Here is a 12,206-nt window from a genome sequence, read left to right on the forward strand (position 1 = left end):
TTTTGTGTTGGTGTATTTTGGATTTTCCACATAATGTATCATGTCATCTGCAAAGAGTGAGAAATTGACTTCTTCTTTGCCAATTTGAATACCTTTTATTACTTTTTGTTGTCTGATTTCTGATGCCAGGACTTCTAGTACTATGTTGAATGACAGTGGTGAGAGTGGGCATTCTTGTCACATTCCTGACCTAGGGAAAAGCTCTCAGTTTTTCCCCATTGAGAGTGATATAAGCTGTGGACTTTTCATTGATGGCTTTTATGATATTGAGTTATGTTCTCTCTATCCCTACACTGTGGAGAATTTAAATCACAAAAAATGCTGTATTTTTTCAAAAACTATTTTGGCATCAATTGAAAGGATTGTATGTTTTTTTATCCTTTCTTCTATTAATGTGATGTATGATGATTATTGATTTGTGAGTGTTGAACCACCCTTGCAGCCCAGGATTAAGTCCCCCTTGGTTTTGGTGAATAATCCTTCTAATGCAGTGTTGGATCCTATTGGCTCATATCTTGGTGAGAATTTTGGCACCCATATTCATCGGACATATTCGTTTGTAATTCTCATTTTTGGTGGGGTAGTCTGGTTTTGGGATCAAGGTAATGCTGGCCTCATAGAACCGAGTTTGGTAGTTTTCTTTCCACTTCTATTTTTTGAATCAGCTTCAGAAGAATAGGTATTAGTTCTTCTTTGAATGTTTGTTAGAATTCCCCTGGGAAGCCATCTGGTCTTGGACTCTTGTTTGTTGGCACAGTTTTGATTATTGCTTCAATTTCATTGCTAGTTATGGGTCTCTTCAGGTTTTCAATTTCTTCCTGTTTCACTTTTGGTAGTTTTTATGTTTCTAGGAATGCATCCATTTCTTCTATAATGCCTAATATTTTGGCATATAGGTGATCATAACAAGTTCTTAAAATTGTTTGTATTTCCTTGGTGTTGGTGAGGATGTGTCCACTTTCATTCATGATTTTATTATTTTAGATCCTTTCTTTTTTCTCACTCTTTTTAAATTTTTTTTATTATGTTATGTTAGTCACCATACAGTACATCATTCTTATTTGATGTTCTGTTCAATGATTCGTTGTTTGCATATAACACCCAGTGCTCATTACAACACATGCCCTCCTTAATACCCATCACCTGGTTACCCCATCTCCCCACACCCCTCCCCAGTGAAACCCTCAGATTGTTTCCTGGAGTCCATAGTCTCTCATGGTAGGTCTCCCCCTCTGATTTCCCGACCTTCCATTTCCCTTCCTTCTCATAATGTCCTCCATGCTATTCCTTATGTTCCACATATGAATGAAACCATATGATAATTGTCTTTCTCTGCTTGACTTATTTCACATAGCATAATACCCTCCATTTCCATTCATGTCAATGCAAATGGTGGGTATTCATCCTTTCTGCTGGCTGAGTAATAATCCAATGTATATATGGATGACATCGTCTTTATCCATTCATCTGTTTAGGGGAATCTCAGCTCCTTCCACAGTTTGAATATTATGGGCATAGCTGCTATGAACATTGGGGTGCATGTGACCCCTCTTTTCACTACATATGCAACTTTGGGGTAAATACCCAGTAGTGCCATTGCTGGGTCATACGGTAGCTCTATTTTTAACTTTTAGAGCAACCACCATACTGTTTTCTAAAGGGGCTGTAGCAGCTAGCAATCTCACCAGCAGTGTAAGAGGGTTCCCCTTTCTCCACACCTTCATCAATATTTGTTTTTTCGTGTCCTGTTAAATTTTGCCATTGTAACTAGTGTAAGGTTGTATCTCAATATGGTTTTGATTTGAATTTCCCTGATGGCTAATAATGTTCAACATTTTTTCATGTGTCTGTTAGCCATTTGTAAGTCTTCTTTGGAGAAGTGTGTGTTCATGTCTTCTGCCTGATTTTTGGCTGGATTATCTGTTTTTTGGGGTTGAGTTTGATAAGTTCTTTATAGACCTTGGATACCAGCCCTTCATCTGTAATGACATTTGCAAATATCTTCTCCCATTATGTGGGTTGCCTCTTTGTTTTGTTGACTGTTTCCTTTGCTGCGGAATCCTTTCTCTAGTTTCTCTTTCTACAGTTGCATTGTTAGTGTACAAGAAAACAACTGATTTCTGTGCATTGATTTTGTATCCTGCCACGTTACTGAATTGCTGGATGAGTTCTAGTAATTTGGGGGTGAAGTCTTTTGAATTTTCCACATAAAGTATCATGTCATCTGCGAAGAGAGAGAGTTTGACTTCTTCTTTGCCAATTTGAATACCGCGTATTTCATTTTGTTGTCTGACATCCAATACTATGTTGAACGATAGTGGCAAGAGTGGGCATCCTTGACGTGTTCCAGATCATAAGGGAAAGGCTCTCAGCTTTTCCCCGTTGAGGATGATATTCGCTGTGGGTTTTTTATAGATGAATTTTATGAACTTGAGGAATGTTCCCTCTATCCCTATACTCCGAAGAGTTTTAATCAGGAAAGGATGCTGTACTTTGTCAACTGCTTTTTCTGCATCAATTGAGAGGACCATATGGTTCTTCTCCCTCCTCTTATTAATGTGTTCTATCACATTGATTGATTTGCAAATGTTGAAACACCCTTGCATCCCGGGGATAAATCCCACTTGGTCGTGGTGATTGATTCTTTTTGTGTATTGTTGGATCCTACTACCTGGGATTTTATTGAGGATTTTGGAATCCATAGTCATCAATTCTCCTTTTTGATGGGGTCTTTGCCTGGTTTGGGGATTAAGGAAATGCTGGCCTCATAGAATGAGCCTGGAAGCTTTCCTTCTGTTTCTATTTTTTGAAACAGCTTTGGGAGAGTAGGTATTATTTCTTCTTTGAATCTTCGGGGGAAATATCAGAAGATAAATGGAGAGGGGTGGGAGCCTCCATAAACCCGCCACTGGAAAGTGATACAACACCGGAGCAAAAAATCGGGACCCTTAGTAATCTCCTCCAGTGAGAGACATCCCTTTCTGAAAAGGGAACAGGGTATGAATAGGGCAGAATTCTGGGTGAATCATTGTGGTCTCAAGAATCCAGGAGATGCAGAATGTATGGGGGTGGGGGCTGAACCGATAGAGTGCCCAAGCAGTGGAGCGAGGAGACTGGTTATGGTCAGTGAGCCCAGAAGGGACTCCCAGTTCCAGTCACCATAAACCACAAGCTGGATGGGTAGGGAGACTGATCTCTGCCTGACCACCCTGAAAAGCCTAGAAGGTGCGGGCTATTTAACATCCCGGGGGAGATATAAAATGGCTTGCGCCCATAGCAGGACAATAGCTCTCAGGGCATTGTGGCCCATGAAAGGACACTGGGGTGGCACCCAGCCATGAAGTGGGAGCCGTGGAAGAGGGTGTACATGTCAGCCCATGGTGGATCGCAATCGCAATTGCAAAGTGACAAAGTGCAGAGAAGCTTGAGAGTCCCTGGAACTCCCCAGGGAGTGTTGGAGCGGGTGTGAATAGCACGAGTCTGTGGAGTTTGGTACACACAGAAGTGGAGACGGTTTGACCTGGAGGATTTATTGAAGAAAGGGGACCTTGACCTTGCGACTCTGGGCCAGAGATTCCCGCAGGGCCATGTTTGCTCTGACCCACTAAAGAGAAGCAGAAAGCCGCCAGGGAACAATACAGGGGTGGGGCACCTCTACCAGGTCAAAGACACGTGGGAAGCTGAGCAGCAGGCCCCTCTCCCAGAAGACAGACTGCAAGAACAGGTGAATGATATGTTTATTTCCCACACGACTCTAAAACTTCAGCACCAGGGGAAAATAATATAGGGAGCTTGAGGTGTTCCCTCATGACTCATTTATACTTCAGGCTAAAACTTTACATTTCTTCTTTGTTCCTCTTCTTTCTCTCTCTCTCTTTTTAAATTTTTATTTGTTATCCTGTTCCCGTTTCAAATAGATTCTTATTTCCCAACTTATGTTATTAAGTTGCTTTTTCACTTTTATTTTACCTTTATTTTTTTTAAGATTTTATTTATTTATTTGACAGAGAGAGGGAGAGCACAAGCTGGGAGAGAGGGAGAGCACAAGCTGGCAGGCAGAGGGAGAGGGAGAAGCAGGTTCCCCACTGAGAAGGGAGCCCAATGTGGGGCTCAATCCCAGGACCCCAGGATCATGACCTGAGACAAAGGCAGCCACTTAACCAACTGAGCCACTCAGGCGCCCCTCACTTTTATCTTTTTCACATCTAGCTTTTATAGATTTAGGCCGCATACTAGTCCGTTTTTCACTCTTTTCAATTTTATCTTGAGATATATCTATATATAGATATCTATATATAGATATATAATTTCTGATTTCTTTCAATTTTGGGATATAGTGTCTTCTAACACAAAGACCAAAAATCAAGCAGGAACAGGAAGATCACCCTGCTTTGTCCACCATGAGAGATTATAATCTCCCTTCCAGCCACTATTTTTTTTTATTGTTTTGGATCATCTTGGCTTTGTGTATCTGTGGGAACTTCCAACCACTTCAGATTTTTTCTAGCGTGTATTTAGCTTGAGTCATGGTTGATATTTTGGACTCTGTAGAGTTGCACAAACATCCCTCGACAGAATGACTAGGAGGAGGAACTTGCAACAAAGAAAAGAACCTGAGACAATGTCTTCTGCCAGAGAACTAATGGATATGGATATAAGCAAACAGAGATAGACTTCAGGATAGCCATCATGAAGTCAATAGCTAGGTTTGAAAAAGGTATTAGTGACGATATAGAATCTCTGAGGGCAGAAAAGAGATCTAATCAGGCCAAAATTAAAACTGCTATGAATGAGACTCAGTCTAAACTGGATGGTCTAAAAGCCATGGAAATGAGACAGAAGAGCAAATCAGTGATCTAGAAGATAAGCTGACAGAAGGGAAGGAAGTTGAGGGAAACAGAGATAGGCAGCTAGTAGCCCACAAAAAGAGACTTAGAGAGATTAACGATGCCATGAATTGTTCCAATGTTAGAATTATTGGGATCCCTGAGGGGCTGGAGAGACAGAGGACTAGAAGGTATATGTGAGCAAATCATAGCTGAGAACTTCCCTAATCTGGGGAAGGAAACAAGCATTCATGTCCAAGAGGCAGAGAGGATACCTTCCAAAATCAGTAAAAATAGATCAACACCCTGACATATAATAGTGAAGCTTGCACATCTTACTGCCAAAGAATCTATCCTGAGAATAGCTATGGAGAGGAGGTTCCTGACATACGTAGGGAGGAACATCAGAATAACATCAGACCTGTCCACAGAAACCTGGCAAGCCAGAAAAGGCTGGCAAGACATATTCAGGGTACTAAATGAAAAGAACATGAAACCAAGAATACTTGATCCAGCAAAGCTGTCATTCAGAACAGATGAAGAGATAAAGAGCTCCCAGGACAGACAGAAACTGAAAGAATACATGACCACCAAGCCAGCCCTGCAAGAAATATTAAGGGAATTCTTAAGCAAAGGGAGACCTCAAGAGTCACATAGACCAGAAATGATCAGAGAAGATCTACAGAAACAGGGACTTTACAGACAATACAATGGCAAAAAAGTCATACCTTTCAATACTTACTCTGAATGTAAATGGGCTGATTGCTCCCATGAAAAGACACAGGGTTTCAGAATGGACAAAAAAGCAGGACCCATCCCATATGTTGTCTACAAGAGACTCATATTGAACCTAAAGTCACCTCCAGATTGAACGTAAGGGGATGGAGAGCCATTTACCACACCAATAGGCCTCAAAAGAAAGCTGGGGTAGCAATTCTCATATCAGACAATTTAGATTTTAAAGCAAAGACTGTAGTACAAGATGTAGAGGGACATAATATCGTACGTAAAGGGTTTATCCAACAAGAAAACCTAACAACTGTAAATATCTATGCCCCCAACATGGGAGGAGCCAATTACATAAACCAACTAATAACCAAAATAAAAAAAACCTACTGATCATAATACATTAGCAGTAGGAGACTTCAACACTCAACTCACAGCAATGGAAAGATAATCTAAGCAGAAGATCAACAAAGAAACAAGAGCTTTGAAGGACACATTGAACCAGATGGACTTCATAGATATATACAGAACAATTCATCCTAAAACAAAAGAATACTCATTCTTCTCCAGTGCACACAGAACTTTCTCTGGAATATATCACATACTGGGTCACAAATCAGGTCTCAACCAATACCAAAAACCAGAGATTATTCCCTGCATATTTTCAGATCACAATGCTTTGAAACTGGAACTCAACCACAAGGGGAAAAAATGGAAGGAATTCAAACACTTGGAAGTTAAAGAGAATCCTGCTAAAGAATGAATGGGTCAACCAGGAAACTAAAGTTGAACGTAAACAATTCACGCAAACCAATGAAAATGAAAACACATCGGTTGAAAACCTATGGAATGCTGCAAAGGCAGTCCTTAGATGGAAGTACATAGCCATCCAAGCGTACCTCAAAAAATTGGAAAAATCCCAAAAGCACAACCTAAACTTTCACCTAAAGGATCTGGAAAAAGAACATCAAATAAAGATGAAACCAAGCAGGAGAAGAGAAATGATAAAGATTAGAGCTGAAATCAATGAAATAGAAACTAGAAGAACAATAGAAGAGATCAATGAAACTAGAAGCTGTTTCTTTTAAAGAATTAATAAGGCAAAAGATTTATACGATCTCACCAGAATTATCCAAAAAAAAAAAAAAGAGAGAGAGAGAGAGAGAGAGAAAGGACCCAAATTCATAAAATCATGAATGAAAGGGGTAGAAATCATGACTAATACCAAGGAAATAGAGACAATTATTAGAGCTTGCTACCAGCAGTTACAAGCCAACAAAGTAGCTAACTGGAAGAAATGGATGCATTCTTGGAAACTTATAAACTAGCAAGACTGAAAGAGGAAGAAATAGACAATCTGAAGGGACCAATAACCAGCAAGGAAATTGAAATAGTAATCAAAAACCTCCCAAAAAAACAAGAGTCCAGAGCCAGATGGCTTCCCAGGGGAATTCTACCAATCATTTAAGGAAGAAATCATATCTATTCTACTGCAGCTGTTCCAAAACATAGAAATGGAAGGAAAACGTCCAAACGCCTTCTATGATGCCAGCGTTACCTTGATCCCAAAATCAGACAAAGACCCCATCAATAAGGAGAATTACAGACCAATATCCCCGATGAACATGGCTGCCAAAATACTCAACAAGATCCTAGCTAGGAGGATCCAACAGTACATTAAAAGGATTAGGCATCAGGACCAAGTGTGGTTTATTCCTGGGATGCAAGGGTTATTCCACATTTACAAATCAATCAACGTGATAGATCACATTAACAAAAGAAGAGACAAGAACCATATGATCCTCTCAATTGCTTCAGAGAAAGCATTTGACAAAATACAGCATCCTTTCCTGATTAAAACTCTTCAAAGTATAGGGATAGAGGGAACATATCTCAATAGCATAAAAGCCATCAATGAAAAGCCCACAGTGAATATCATTCTCACTGGGGAAAAACTGAGAGCTTTTCCCTTAAGGTCAGGAACATGACCACTGTTGTTCATCATAGTACTAGAAGACCTAGCCTCAGCAATCAGACAGCAACAAAAAAGGAAAGGCATTCAAATTGGCAACAAAGAAGTCAAACTACCTTGCTTCCCAGATGGCATGATACTTTATGTGGAAAACCCAAAATACTCCAACCTCAAATTGCTAGAACTCATACAGTAATTCATCAGCGTGGAAGGACACAAAATCAGGGCACAGTAATCACCTGCATTTCTATACACTAGCCATATGACTGAAGAAAGAGAAATTAAGGAATGGATTCCATTTACAATAGCACCCCAAACCAGAAGATACCTAAGCATAAACCTAACCAAAGAGGTATAGGATCTATACTCCAGAAACTACAGAAAACTAATGAAAGAAATTGAGGAGGACACACAGAGATGGAAAAACATTCCATGCGAATGGATGGAAAGCATAAATATTGCTAAAATATCTAGGCTGCCCAGAGCAATCTACCCTTTCAATGCAATCCTTATCAAAATAACATTGTCATTTTTCACAAAGCTGGAACAAACAATCCTAAAAATTGTATGGAACCAGAAAAGACCCTAAACAGCCAAGGGAATGTTGAAAAAGAAAACCAAACCTGGGGTGATCACGATGCCTGACTTAAAGGTATATTACAAAACTGTGATCATCAAGGCAGCAGTACTGGCACAAAAACAAACAGATAGATCAATGGAACAGAATAGAGAGACCATAAATGTCCCTTCAACTCTTTGGTCCACTAATCTTTGACAAACCAGGAAAGAATATCCAATGGGAAAAAAAAAGAGAGTCTCTTCAATAAATGGTCCTGGAAAAATAGGACAGCCACATGCAGAAGAATGAAGCTGGAACACTCTCTTACACTATACACAAAGATAAACTCCAAATGGATGAAAGACCTCAATGCGAGACAGGAATCCATCAAAATCCTAGAGGAGAACATAGGCAGTAACCTCTTTGACATCGGCTACAGCCATTTCTTTCAAGACAGGTCTCTAAAGGCAAGGGAAACTAAAGCAACAGTGAACTTTTGGGACTTCCTCAAAATAGAAAGCTTCTGCACAGCAAAGGAAGCAGCCAACAAAAATAAAAGGCAACCCATGGAATAGGAGAAGATTTTTGCAAATGATATTTCAGATAAAGGGCCTGTATCCAAGATCTATAAAGAACTTCCCAAATTCAACACCCAGAAAACAATTAATCCAGTCAAGAAATGGGCAGAAGACATGAACAGACACTTCTCCAAAGAAGACAGACAAATGGCTAACAGACACATGAAAAAAGGTTCAACATCACTAGCTATCAGGAAAATTCAAATCAAAACCACAAAACGAGTTAAAATGGCAAATATTAACAAGGCAAATATTAACAAGGCAGGAAACAACAAATGTTGGCAAGAATGTAGAGAAAGGAGAAAGCTCTTACACTGTTGGTGGGAATGCAAGCTGGTACAGCCACTCTGGAAAACAGTATGGAGTTTCCTCAAGACGTTAAAAATAGAGCTACCCTATGACCCAGCAATTGCACTTGTAGGTATTTACCCCAAAGATACAGATATAGGCAAAAGAAGGGGCACATGCACCCCAGTGTTCATAGCAGTAAAGTCCACAATAACCTAACTGTAGAAGGAGCCGAGATGCCCTTCAACAGATGAATGGATAAAGAAGATGTCGCTCATATATACAGTGGAATGTTACTCAGCCATGAGAAAGGATGAATACCCACCATTTGCATCGACATGGATGGAACTTGAGGGGATTATGCTAAGTGAAATAAGTCAATCAGAGAAACACAATTATTATAAGTTTTCACTCACATGTGGACCATAAGCAATAGCATGGAGAATCATAGGGCAAGGTAGGGAAAACTGAATGGAAAGAAACCAGAGAGGGAGACAAACCATGAGAGACTCTGGACTCTGGGAAACAAACTGAGGGTTACAGAAGGGAGGGGGTGAGGGGATGTGGTAACAGGGTGATGGGTATTAAGGAGGGCATGTGTTGTGATGAGCCCTGGGTGTTATATGCAACTAATGAATCATTGAAAACTCCATCAAAAATCAATGTTGTACTATACGTTGGCTAATTGAACATAATAATAAAAAAGAGAGAACTTATCAAACACAATGCGTATAAAGCAAACAAACAAAAATCAGTTAAAAAATGGGCGGAACACATGAGTAGACATTTCTCCAAAGACGTACAAATGGCCAACAGATACATGAAAAAAATGCTCAAGATCACCAGCATCAGGAAAATCCAAATCAAAACCACAATGAGATACCACCTCACACCAGTCAGAATGGCTAAATTTAACAACTGAGGAAACAACAGATGTTGGCAAGGATGCAGAGAAAGGAGAACCCTCTTACACTCTTGGTGGGAATGCAAAATGGAGCAGCCACTCTGGAAAACAGTATGGAGGTTCCTCAAAAAGTTTAAAATAGAGCTACTGTATGACCTAACAATTACACTACTAGGTATTTATCTAAAGGATACCAGCATAGTGATTCAAAGGGGCACATGCACCCCAATATTTATAGCAGTAATATTCACAATAGCCAAAATATGTAAAGAGCCCGGATATCCATGGACAAATGAATGAATAAAGAAGAGGTGGTATGTATTTACAATGGAATATTACTCAGTCGTCAAAAAGAATGAAATCTTGGTCGGGCGGTTTGAACAAGACGAAGACGGAACCAAAGCCGGGCACAGGCAGTGGATGCAGTCCTGCCAAGAGCCGATGGCAGTGAACGTATATTCAACATCAGTCACCAGTGATAACCTAAGTCGACATGACACGCTGACCTGGATCAATGAGTCTCTGGAGCTGCATCTGACGAAGATCGAACAGTTGTGCTCAGGGGCTGCCTACTGTCAGTTTATGGACATGTTGTTCCCTGGCTCCATTGCCTTGAAGAAAGTGAAATTCCAGGCTAAGCTAGAACATGAATACATCCAGAACTTCAAAATACTACAAGCAGGTTTTAAGAGAACGGGTGTTGACAAAATAATTCCTGTGGACAGATAGTAAAAGGAAAGTTTCAGGACAATTTTGAATTTGTTCAGTGGTTCAAGAAGTTTTTTGATGCAAACTATAATGGAAAAGACTATGACCCCGTAGCTGCCAGACAAGGTCAAGAAACTGCAGTAGCTCCCTCCCTTGTTGCTCCAGCTCTGAACAAGCAGAAGAAACCTCTCAGCTCCAGCAGTGCAGCTCCACAGAGGCCCATTGCAACACACAGAACTACTGCAACCCGTAAGGCTGGCCCGGGTGTGGTGCAAAAGAATCCTGGTGTGGGCAACGGGGATGACGAAGCAGCTGAATTGATGCAGCAGGTCAACGTATTGAAACTCACCTTCGAAGACTTGGAGAAAGAAAGAGATTTCTACTTTGGAAAGCTAAGGAACATTGAATTGATTTGCCAGGAGAACGAGGGGGAAAACGACCCGGTATTGCAGAGGATCGTGGACATTCTGTATGCCACAGATGAAGGCTTTGTGATACCTGATGAAGGGGGCCCATAGGAAGAGCAAGAAGAGTATTAACAGCCTGGACCAGCAGAGCAACATCCGAATTCTTCACTCCAAATCATGTGCTTAACTGTAAAATACCCCCTTTTATTATTCTTAGAGGACTCACTGGTTTCTTTTCATGAGCAAACAGTACCTCTTCCTAAAGTGCACTTTGCAGAAGTTTCACCCCCTTTCCAATGACTTTGAGTTAGGAGCTTTTACCCTGTAGCAGAGCAGTATTAACATCTAGTTGGGTCACCTAGGGAACAAAGAGGCTGACCATGGGGCTCACCGTGTGGACGCTGGTAACGCTGATTGCTGGAGAAAGTGTTTCTATGTGATACACTGAGGTGGAGACCTCAGTAGAGAAATGTAAAGACTGATTTGAATTTTAAGCTAATGTGAAATCTTGGCAGAGAACGTTTTAATAAATAAATGCCTTAAGAGTAAAAAAAAGAAAATGAAATCTTGTCATTTGCAATGATATGGATGGGACTAGAGGCTATTTTGCTAAGCAAAATAAGTTAGTCAGAGAAAGACAAATACGGAATGATTTCACTCATGTGGAATTTAAGAAACAAAACAGGTGAACATAGGGGAAGAGAAGGAAAAATAAAACAAGATGAAAACAGAGAGGAAGACAAATCATAAGAGATTCTTAACTATCGGAGACAAACTGAGGGTTGCTGGAGGGCAGGTGGGTGGGTGGATGCGTTAACTGGGTGATGGGCATTAAGGAGGGCACTTGAAGTAGTGAGCACTCAGTGTTGTGTGCAACTGATGAATCACTAAAGTCTACCTCTGAAACTAATAATGCAGTATATGTTAATTTAAAAAAAAGGAATTATGCTAAATCTACTCTGCCTGTGCTATATAATGGAACAAAAATGCCTGAATGACAGCAGATCTATTCACAACTTGGTTTACTGAATATTTTAATCCACAGTTGAGATCCATTGCTCAGAAAAAAAAAAATCCCTTCAAAATACTATCACTGCTCATTCACATGGCAACTGGTCACCCAAGAGTTCTGATGGAGAAGTACAAGATTAGTGTTTTCATCCTTGCTAACACAACATCCATTTTCTAGCCCATATATTTTTATTCTCACCTTTTATTATTTAATAAATACATTGTGT

At 40.2% G+C, this 12,206-nt stretch overlaps 1 pseudogene; it reads left to right on the forward strand.

The window, feature by feature from the left end:
• Positions 1-10,165: 10,165 nt before the first annotated feature.
• Positions 10,166-11,608, forward strand: LOC102727321 (microtubule-associated protein RP/EB family member 1 pseudogene; annotated as a pseudogene).
• The last annotated feature ends 598 nt before the right edge of the window (positions 11,609-12,206 follow it).

This window comes from Leptonychotes weddellii, chromosome X (genome assembly GCF_054177405.1).
Source record: "Leptonychotes weddellii isolate Sample4059 chromosome X, ASM5417740v2, whole genome shotgun sequence".
NCBI lineage: Eukaryota > Metazoa > Chordata > Mammalia > Carnivora > Phocidae > Leptonychotes > Leptonychotes weddellii.